The sequence below is a fragment of the Neophocaena asiaeorientalis genome, unplaced genomic scaffold (assembly GCF_003031525.2).
Source record: "Neophocaena asiaeorientalis asiaeorientalis breed wild unplaced genomic scaffold, Neophocaena_asiaeorientalis_V1.1 scaffold547, whole genome shotgun sequence".
In the NCBI taxonomy this organism is placed as follows: domain Eukaryota; kingdom Metazoa; phylum Chordata; class Mammalia; order Artiodactyla; family Phocoenidae; genus Neophocaena; species Neophocaena asiaeorientalis.
This window is the reverse complement of record NW_020185330.1, coordinates 4333826-4344158: the sequence shown is the minus strand read 5'-3', so window position 1 is coordinate 4344158 and position 10333 is coordinate 4333826.

Here is a 10333-nt window from a genome sequence, read left to right as displayed (position 1 = left end):
TAAGTAAGACCAGAATTGAGAACTGAGATAACTCAAATGCCAAAGACCAGAATTGAGAACTGAGATAACCCAAACGCCACATGTAAAATAACAGAATGGCATTTAATAGCAAAAAGACAGAAGGAGCAAGTTCAGAGGAGAGGAAGGAGGTAGATACTGGAAAGATGTTTCAAGACACAAACATAGGAGCTTATCTAGGGGGCAAGGGCTTGGCCATGGATGAGGAGCAGGTTGTCATGGGCACAAAGCTATGGCACCCCTTCAAAGATAAAGCCTGCCAATGGACCAGGGACCTTTCCGTATACTCTTTGGAACATGAAATGCACACACAGATTATAACATCCTCTAAAAACATACTCTAGTATGAAGATCTGCGTGCTGCATGAGAAGGCTCACGCATGCACACACACACATGCCCATAAAGTTTTTATTAGCATCAAAAGCCAAGAAAGGAGGCGGGAAAGGATCCTTTGACCCAAAGACTGAACAAAGTTTTTCACAATATGTCATGCACATGAGAATTTAATGAGTCACAAATTCCAGGGGGTATTTTTTTCCCTCAATTTTCCAGTTTGTTCTATTTTGCAAATATTTGTACTCAAATGATAATGTGACTTTTGTTGAACAGCCACACTGACTCCCTCATGAAGAGCTTTATTTTGAGCCAGAAGACATCTGCTAAATTGAGATTTACAAAGAACTTAATAAACCCAAACATAAATAGATGAGCTCTGAATATTTTATTCTGAGCATTCACTTCCTTATGTACTCGCAAATTATACACCAGTATGCAAAGCATCTCAAAAGAGCGATGAGTAAATCTCCTCAGAATATTTTCCTTCGGAACACCTTGGAGATGTTCTTCCATTCAAAGCCATTAATCAGGGAGGTTAGACACTGCCTTCCTCATATGCAATCTTTGTCTCTACCGGCTACTGATGCACAATGTGGGGAAAGACAAAGCCAGTGCACTGGAGGATTACGACAGTTGATGACTGACATCAAGAATCCATAATATATTCCAGACACAGATTTCAGTCAAGTCTAACAGTGCACAGGACGCACTATGGCACAAGCCAAAACCCTTGGGAACTTCGTATTCCTGGGGAGCAGGCTGTTTTACGATTTTCAGCCTCATAAGTGAATCAGATTTGGCCTCATTGCTTTGCTTTCGAAACCGTTACTTGGCACTGTCACAGTGAAAAAACCAATGGCCTAAAATGCAATTAGCTATTATGCATCCTTGTTAAGCAACAGCCTGCTTGCCCCTGGCAATACATGTGAGATGCAGTTAATGTGGCACGCCTAGCTGTTAGGCAGGTCCCAGTCCAGATGAAATAAGGAACTCGAGGCATTTCTCTGCAGACTCCAAAACTATTAAAAAAAAATTGCCTGCCAAATTAAAGAGAAGTTTCGTAACATGATATAGACGCAGTGTCGCAGAGGTTCTGGGCTCCCTCTGGAACTGTGTAATATTTTGATAATATTTATCACTTATCTCCTGTGGTTAGAAAGGTAGAGAGGGTCAGAAAGGCACAGCATATAAATTGGTTTCTGCGGCCTTTGATAAAAAACTGTTTGCATGACATCATTTTAGTGGCTCTTGAATTCTGACTGAGGACATTATTTGGCTCTCCAAAACTGACGGCACCTCCTCGGGCGATAAAGCCATAATATGGAAAATTTTGCACTCCTTACCCTTCCCTTGTAAATTTAAGTCCTAGCAAGAGGAAAGACTTCAGTTTTGCCATCTATCTGCAAATGCATGACTATGATAATGCTAATGACCAATTCCACGTGACTTAACAAGAGTACTCCATTAATTCCGAGGAGCCAGGTCTCAAGCATAAATGAAATAAGTGTCCAGTGGTCTCAGTCCCTGCCCTGGGTCCTACCAATCCCAGCTGGCTCCCAATCACCCACAGTGAAATCCCAGTTGTTTCCTGAATGTGCAGCAAGAGCATATAAATTTCTTTCCACGATAAACCAGCTTCTGAGATGGTGGACCCTGATCATTGTAGGGCTTTAGTTTTGCAGTGTGCAATATGCATGTCTGGGGCCTCTGAGACGGGTTGCTTTAACAGCCCCAATGAATGTCCTCCGTATACTCATCTCTTTGTCCTGTAACTCTGTAGGCCGTGTCCACTGTAACCCTGGGCCTGACCATGTGACTTTCTTTAGCCCGTGGGACCATAACAAACCTGACACTTAACAGAGGTATTACAAAGTGTTTGAGTACTTCTGCTTCCTCTCTTGTTCCTCCGTGGTTATCATGAGTATATCTCAGGCAGCGCAGCCTGAGACCATGCCTGAGCCAGCATGCCAGGGGCATATGTGGGACATGTGCATGTGACAGACCCATGGAGGAGACCTCAGCATGCCCAGCTGTGGCCACCCCAGCCCAGGCGGTCTTCATCTGACTCACCAGCTGAACAGATGCATGAATGGGCCCAACTAACCCAAGATGCATGGGAAATAATAAATGGCTATTGTTTTGGGTCACTATTTGGGGGTGTTTTGTTACATGGTACTATGTTGGCAATAAGTAACTGATATAGAGCAGGAGCTGAATTTTTTAGGGCAACAAAGGACAATGTGAGTGCTAACATCATCCTGCTTCTCCACCGTCCCCTGTGCAACCTCATTAAATGTCAAACAAAAAAAAGAGCCAGCGTGAAAGAGCACTCAATGATTAGTCTATCTGAAGCACGCACAGTTTGGGGAGGCATCACAGACAAGAGGTGAAGCAGGACCTCAGCAATCAGGTGACTGTGAACAGGCCTAGGTGGATGGGTCTAAGGACAGACAGGACTCAAAAGCCTGAGACACTGACGCATCATGAAGCTGAGTGCCCGACTTTGGCCGTGGGGCTCCAGAGTCTTTCAGCAAGCTTACAGGTACAGGCTCTATCTCATCAACACCTTCCTTGAGAAAAACTCTGAAGAATCTCAGAAGGAATCTCAATGGTCATCTGGTATGTACACTCCTGAAACTTGATAAATGTGAGCTGTCTGTCATCTTGCCTGGTTTGTTATAAGCTGAACAAATGATTCTTTCTGGGAGAGGTGGTACATTAATGACAATCACTGGGGACAGTTAGACAGGTCTGAGAACTAGAAAAGGCCTCTGTGTGTTCAGGTTCCTGCGTGGAACTCCCTCACCAGGCTCTGCCAGCAAGAAATACAAACTGAGCCAGAGCCTTCGATTTCTCTAAAGCTTTTAATCCACATATTAAAGCCAGAATCTGAAGGAAAAATAAACCAGGTTTCATTAATCAGAATTTTACAAAATCTCAAGTCAAACAAAAATGTATAATATGCCTGGTTTTGTGCCCTCTGCTGGACACTATTGTTTTTCAAAATAAGGACACAGACTTCTGCCTTCAAAATTCTTATAATTTGCTAAAGGAATATCAACATACTGTAAATACTAGCAGACCAATAAGGACTACATAATTATGATAATCATTTATATGTTCACAAATATTCGGATTCTCCTTCCACACACAAGGAAGGATTTTATTTTATTTTTTTAACATCTGTATTGGAGTATAACTGCTTTACAATGGTGTGTTCGTTTCTGATCTATAACATAGTGAATCAGCTATACATATACATATATCTTCATATCTCCTCCCTCTTGCATCTCCTTCCCACCATCCCTATCCCACCCCTCTAGGTGGACACAAAAAACTGAGCTGATCTCCCTGTGCTATGTGGCTGCTTCCCACTAGCTAGCTATTTTACATTTGGTAGTGTATATATGTCAATGTTACTCTGTCACTTGTCCCAGCTTACCCTTCCCCATCCCTGTGTTGTCAACTCCGTTCTCTATGTCTGCATCTCTATTCCTGTCCTGCCCCTAGGTTCTTCAGAACCTTTATATTTCTTTTTAGATTCCATATATATGTGTTAGCATACAGTATTTGTTTTTCTCTTTCTAACTTACTTCACTCTGTATGACAGTCTCTAGGTCCATCCACCTCACTACAAATAACTCAATTTCGTTTCTTTTTATGGCTGAGTAATATTCCATGGTATAAATGTGCCATATCTTCTTTATCCATTCATCTGTCAATGGACACTTCGGTTGCTTCCATGTCCTGGCTATTGTAAATAGAGCTGCAGTGAGCATTGTGGTACATGACTCTTTTTGAATTATGGTTTTCTCAGGGTATATGTCCACTAGTGGGATTGCTGGGTCGTATAGTAGTTCTATTTTTAGGTATTTGAGGAATCTCCATACTCTTCTGCATAGTGGCTGTATCAATTTACATTCCCAACAACACTGCAAGAGGGTTCCCTTTTCTCCACACCCTCTGCAGCATTTACTGCTTGTAGATTTTCTGATAATGGCTATTCTGACCTGTGTGAGGTGAAACCTCATCGTAGTCTTGATCTGCATTTCTCTAGTTAGATCATTCTGTTTGCATCATCTTTAATTTCTTTTATCAATGTCTTATAGTTTTCTGCATACAGGTCTTTTGTCTCCTTAGGTAGGCTTATTCCCAGGGAATTTATTCATTTTGTTGCAATGGAAAATGGAAGTGTTTCCTTAATTTCTCTTTCAGATTTTTCATCATTGTGTATAGGAATGTAAGAGATTTCTGTGCATTAATTTTATATCCTGCTACTTTACCAAATTCATTGATTAGCTCTAGTAGTTTTCTGGTGGCACCTTTAGGCTTCTCTATGTATAGTATCATGTCATCTGCAGACACTGACAACTTTACTTCTTTTCCAATTTGGATTCCTTTTAGTTCTTTTTCTTCTCTGATTGCTATGGCTAAAACTTCCAAAACTATGTTGAATAATAGTGGTGAGAGTGGGCAACCTTGTCTTGTTCCTGATCTTAGTGGAAACGGTTTCAGTCTTTCACCACTGAAAACGATGTTGGCTGGGCTTCTCGGTGGAGCAGTGGTTGAGAGTCCACCTGCTGATGCAGGAAACATGGGTTCATGCCCCTGTCTGGGAAGATCTCACATGCTGTGGAGCAGCTGGGCCCATGAGCCATGGCTGCTGAGCCTGCATGTCCAGAGTCTGTGCTCTGCAACAGGATAGGCCACAACAGTGAGAGGCCCACATACCGCAGAAAAAAAAAAAAAAAGATGTTGGCTGTGGGTTTGTCATATATGGCCTTTATTATGTTGAGGTAAGTTCCCTCTATGCCTAAATGTATGTTGAATTATGTCAAAAGCTTTTTCTCCATCTATTGAGATGATCCTATGGTTTTTCTCCTTCAATTTGTTAATATGGTTTATCACATTGATTGACTTGTGTATACTGAAGAATCCTTGCATTCCTGGGATAAATCCCACTTGATCATGGTGTACGAGCCTTTTAATGTGCTGTTTGATTCTGTTTGTTGCAAGATTTTTAATCACAGTCTCAATTTCAGTGCTTGTGATTGGTCTGTTTATATTTTCTATCTCTTCCTGGTTCAGTCTCAGAAGGTTGTGCTTTTCTAAGAATTTGTCCATTTCTTCTTGGTTGTCCATTTTATTGACATATAGTTGCCTGTAGTTATCTCTCATGATCCTTTGTATTTCTGGAGTGTCAGTTGTTACTTCTCCTTTTTCATTTCTAATTCTATTGATTTGAGTCTTCTCCCTTTTTTTCTTGATGAGTTTGGCTAATGGTTTATCAATTTTATCTTCTCCAAGAACCAGCTTTTAGTTTTATTGATCTTTGCTATCGTTTCCTTCATTTCTTTTTCATTTATTTCAGATCTGATCTTTATGATTTCTTTCCTTCTGCTAACTTTGGAGTTTTTTTGTTCTTTTTTCTCTAATTGCTTTAGGTGCAAAGTTAGGTTGTTTATCTGAGATGTTTCTTGTTTCTTGAGGTAGGACTGTATTGCTTTAAACTTCCTTCTTAGAACTGCTTTTGCTGCATCCCATAAGTTTTGGGTCATCGTGTTTTCATTGTCATTTGTTTCTAGGTATTTTTTGATTTCCTCTTTGAATTCTTCAGTGATCCCTTGGTTATTTAGTAGCATATTCTTTAGCCTCCCTGTGTTTGTATTTTTTAGTTTTTTTTTTCCTGTAATTGATATCTAGTCTCATAGTGTTGTGGTTGGAAAAGATAGTTGATACAATTTCAATTTTCTTAAATTTACCAAGGCTTGATTTGTGACCCAAGGTATGATCTATCCTGGAGAATGTTTCATGGACACTTGAGAAGAACGTGTAATCTGCTGGTTTTGGATGCAATGTCCCATAAATATCAATTAAGTGCATCTTCTTTAATGTGTCATTTAAAGCTTGTGTTTCCTTGTTTATTTTCATTTTGGATGATCTGTCCATTGGTGAAAGTGGGGTGTTAATGTCCCCTACTATGATTGTGTTACTGTCGATTTCCCCATTCTTGGCTGTTACCATTTGTATTATGTATTGAGGTGCTCCTATGTTGGGCGCATAAATATTTACAATTGTTATATCTTCTTCTTGGATTGATCCCTTGATCATTATGTAGTGTCCTTCTTTGTCTCTTGTAATAGTCTATTTTAAAGTCTATTTGTCTGATATGAGAATTGCTACTCCAGCTCTCTTTTGATTTCCATTTGCATGGAATATCTTTTTCCATCCCCTCACTTTCAGTCTATATGTGTCCATAGGTCTGAAGTGGGTCTCTTGTAGACAGCATATATACGGGTCTTGTTTTTGTATCCATTCAGCCAGTCTATGTCTTTTGGTTGGAGCATTTAATCCATTTACATTTAAGGTAACTATCGATATGTATGTTCCTACTACAATTTTCTTAATTGTTTTGGTTTTGTTATTGTAGGTCTTTTCCTTCTCTTGTGTTTCCTGCCTAGAGAAGTTCCTTTAGTATTTGTTGTAAAGCTGGTTTGGTGGTGCTGAATTTGCTTAGCTTTTGCTTGTCTGTAAAGGTTTTAATTTCTCCATCGAATGTGAATGAGCTCCTTGCTGGGTAGAGTAATCTTGGTTGTAGGTTTTTCCCTTTCATCACTTTAAATATGTCCTGCCACTCCCTTCTGGCTTGCAGAGCTTCTGCTGAGAAATCAGCTGTTAACCTTATGGGGATTCCCTTGTATGTCATTTGTTGCTTTTCCCTTGCTGCTTTTAATACTTTTTCTTTGTATTTAATTTTTGATAGTTTGATTAATATGTGTCTTGGCGTGTTTCTCCTTGGATTTATCCTGTATGGGACTCTCTGTGCTTCCTGGACTTGACTATTTCCTTTCCCATATTAGGGAAGGTTTCAACTACAATCTCTTCAAATATTTTCTCAGTCCCTTTCTTTTTTTCCTCTTCTGGGACCCCTTTAATTCGAATGCTGGTCCGTTTAATATTGCCCCAGATGTCTCTGAGACTGTTCTCAATTCTTTTCATTCTTTTTTCTTTATTCTGCTCTGTGGTAGTTATTTCCACTATTTTATCTTCCAGGTCACTTATCCATTTTTCTGCCTCAGTTATTCTGCTATTGATTCCTTCTAGAGAATTTTTAATTTCATTTATAGTGTTGTTCATCATTGTTTCTTTGCTCTTTAGTTCTTCTAGGTCCTTGTTAAATGTTTCTTGTATTTTCTCCATTCTATTTCCAATTCTATTTTCCAATTCTATTTCCAATTCTATTTTCAATCATCTTTAGTATCATTACTGAGAATCTTTTTCAGGTAGGCTGCCTATTTCCTCTTCGTTTGGTCTGGTGGGTTTTTATCTTGGTCCTTCATCTGCTGTGTATTTCTCTGTCTCATCATTTTGCTTAACTTACTGTGTTTGGGGTCTCCTTTTCACAGGCTGCAGGTTTGTAGTTCCCGTTACTTCTGGTGTCTGCCCCTAGTGGGTAAGGTGGGTTCAGTGGGTTGTGTAGGTTTTCTGGTGGAGGCGACTGGTGCCTGTGTTCTGGTAGATGGGGCTGGATACTGTCTTTCTAGTGGGCAGGACTGCGTCCGGTGGTGTGTCTCGGGGTGTCTGTGAACTTATTATGATTTTAGGCAGCCTCTCTGCTAATGTGTGGGGCTGTGTTCCTGTCTTGCTAGTTGTTTGGCATAGGGTGTCCAGCACTGTAGCTTTCTGGTCATTGAGTGGAGCTGGTCTTAGTGTTGAGACGGAGATCTCTGGGAGAGCTTTCGCCGTTTGATATTACATGGGGCCAGGAGGTCTCTGGTGGACCAATATCCTGAACTTGGCTCTCCCTCCTCAGAGCCTCAGATCTGACACCTGGCCGGAGCACAAAGACCCTGTCAGCCACACGGGTCAGAGGAAAAGGGAGAAAAAGAAAGAAACAAAGAGAGAGAGAGAAAGAGAGGGAGGGAGGAAGGGAGGAAGAAAAAAAGGGAGGAAGAAAAGAAGGAAGGAAGGAAGGAGGAAGAAAGAAAGAAAAAATAATAAAATAAAGTTATAAAAATTTTAAAAAATGATTAAAAAATAAAAACGTAATTATTGTGGAGATTTAATTTGCTGCTCCTCAGGCTGCTAGGAGAGATTTCCCTTTCTCTTCTTTGTTCGCACAGCTCCCGGGGTTCAGCTTTGGATTTGGCCCCGCCTCTGCATGTAGGTCGCCTGAAGGCGTCTGTTCTTCGCCCAGACAGGACAGGGTTAAAGGAGCAGCTGATTTGGGGGCTCTGGCTCACTTAGGCCAGGGGGAGGGAGGGGTATGGAGTGCGGGGCGAGCCTGCGGCAGCAGAGGCCAGCATAAGGTTGCACCAGCCTGAGGCACGCCACGTGTTCTCCTGGGGAAGTTGTCCCTCGATCACAGGACCCTGGCAGTGGCAGGCTGCACAGGCTCCCGGGAGGGGAGGTATGCATAGTGACCTGTGCTGCACACAGGCTTCTTGGTGGCTGCAGCAGCAGCCTTAGCGTTTCATGCCCATCTCTGTTGTCCACACTGATAGCCACTACTCACGCCCATCTCTGGAGCTCGTTTAGGCAGTTCTCCTAATCCCCTCTCCTCGTGCACCCCAAAACAACGGTCTCTGGCCTCTTAGACAGGTCCAGACGTTTCCCCAGACTACCCCCCGGCTAGCCGTAGCACACTAGCCCCCTTCAGGCTGTGTTCACGCAGCCAACCCCAGTCCTCTCCCTGAAATCTGAACTCCGAAGCCTGAGCCTCAGCTCCCAGCCTCGCCCGCCCCGGGAGGTGAGCAGACAAGCCTCTCAGGCTGGTGAGTGCCGGTCGGCCCTGATCCTCTGTGCCGGAATCTCTCCGCTTTGCCCTCTGCACCCCTGTTGCTGGGCTCTCCTCCGTGGCTCCGAAGCTTCCCCCCCATCCACCCCCGTCTTTGCCCACGAAGGGGCTTCCTAGTGTGTGGAAACCTTTCCTCCTTCACATCTCTCTCCCAGAGGTGCAGGTCCCGTCCCTATTCTTTTGTCTCTGTATTTTTCTTTTTTCTTTTGCCCTACCTAGGTATGTGGGGAGTTTCTTGCCTTTTGGGAAGTCTGAGGTCTTCTGTCAGCATTCAGTAAGTGTTCTGTAGGAGCTGTTCCACGTGTAGATGTATTTTTGATATATTTGTGGGGAGGAAGGTGATCTCCACATCTTACTCCTCCGCCATCTTGAAGGTCCCTCCACACCACTTTTTAAATATGTTAGGTCTGAACTCAGTCCTCCCACTTGCTCAGACTTCAGTCCACCTGAGGCAGGGGCCAGTGCCCTTAGAAGCACCAACCCTCAGGCCAAGAGCTAAGTGCTTTACAGGCAGAGCAGGCCCTGGGGGCTTGAAATACATGACCATTCAACACGCCATCCTGGGACTGTCATCCTGCTCCAGGCAGCCAGCTCTTCCACCAGGAAACCTCAGACTAGAGCTTACTGTCTGAACTGTCTTTGACTAGGCCTGGGACAGCCTTCACCCTAGGTAATATAATTAAGCTATTAAGCAATAATGATGGAGACTATGCTTATTATAAGGTAATTGTACACTCAGGATGGTTTTAGCAGCACGGCCTACCCAGAGGGCCTTAAGTCTCCAGGAAGGAGATTAACTCATGATAAAAACACTCACTGGGGCCTTCTCTGCTTCGGAATTTTTTTTTTAAATAATAATCTTTACCATAGAGAAAGATGATACGGTGGGGGGGAGAGGACTTTTGAACAACAATTTCAGATGTGATATGTTCAGATTAATGGGCCCTACTAGACTGTCCCACTGCTAGTCAATGTCTCATTAACCATTACAATAAAAACAGAAATACTCAAGACAAGGGTCTCCTATTGTGGAAAATAGATAAACACCCCAAAAGCTAATCTTGGAGAGGCTCAATATGGGGATGAGGGAAGCAGGGAATTCACCTGGTCTAATTACATAAGCCAGTTTAACGATTTCTCTTTTATTTGCACTTTCTTGAGAGTGCTCAGGAAAACATGTC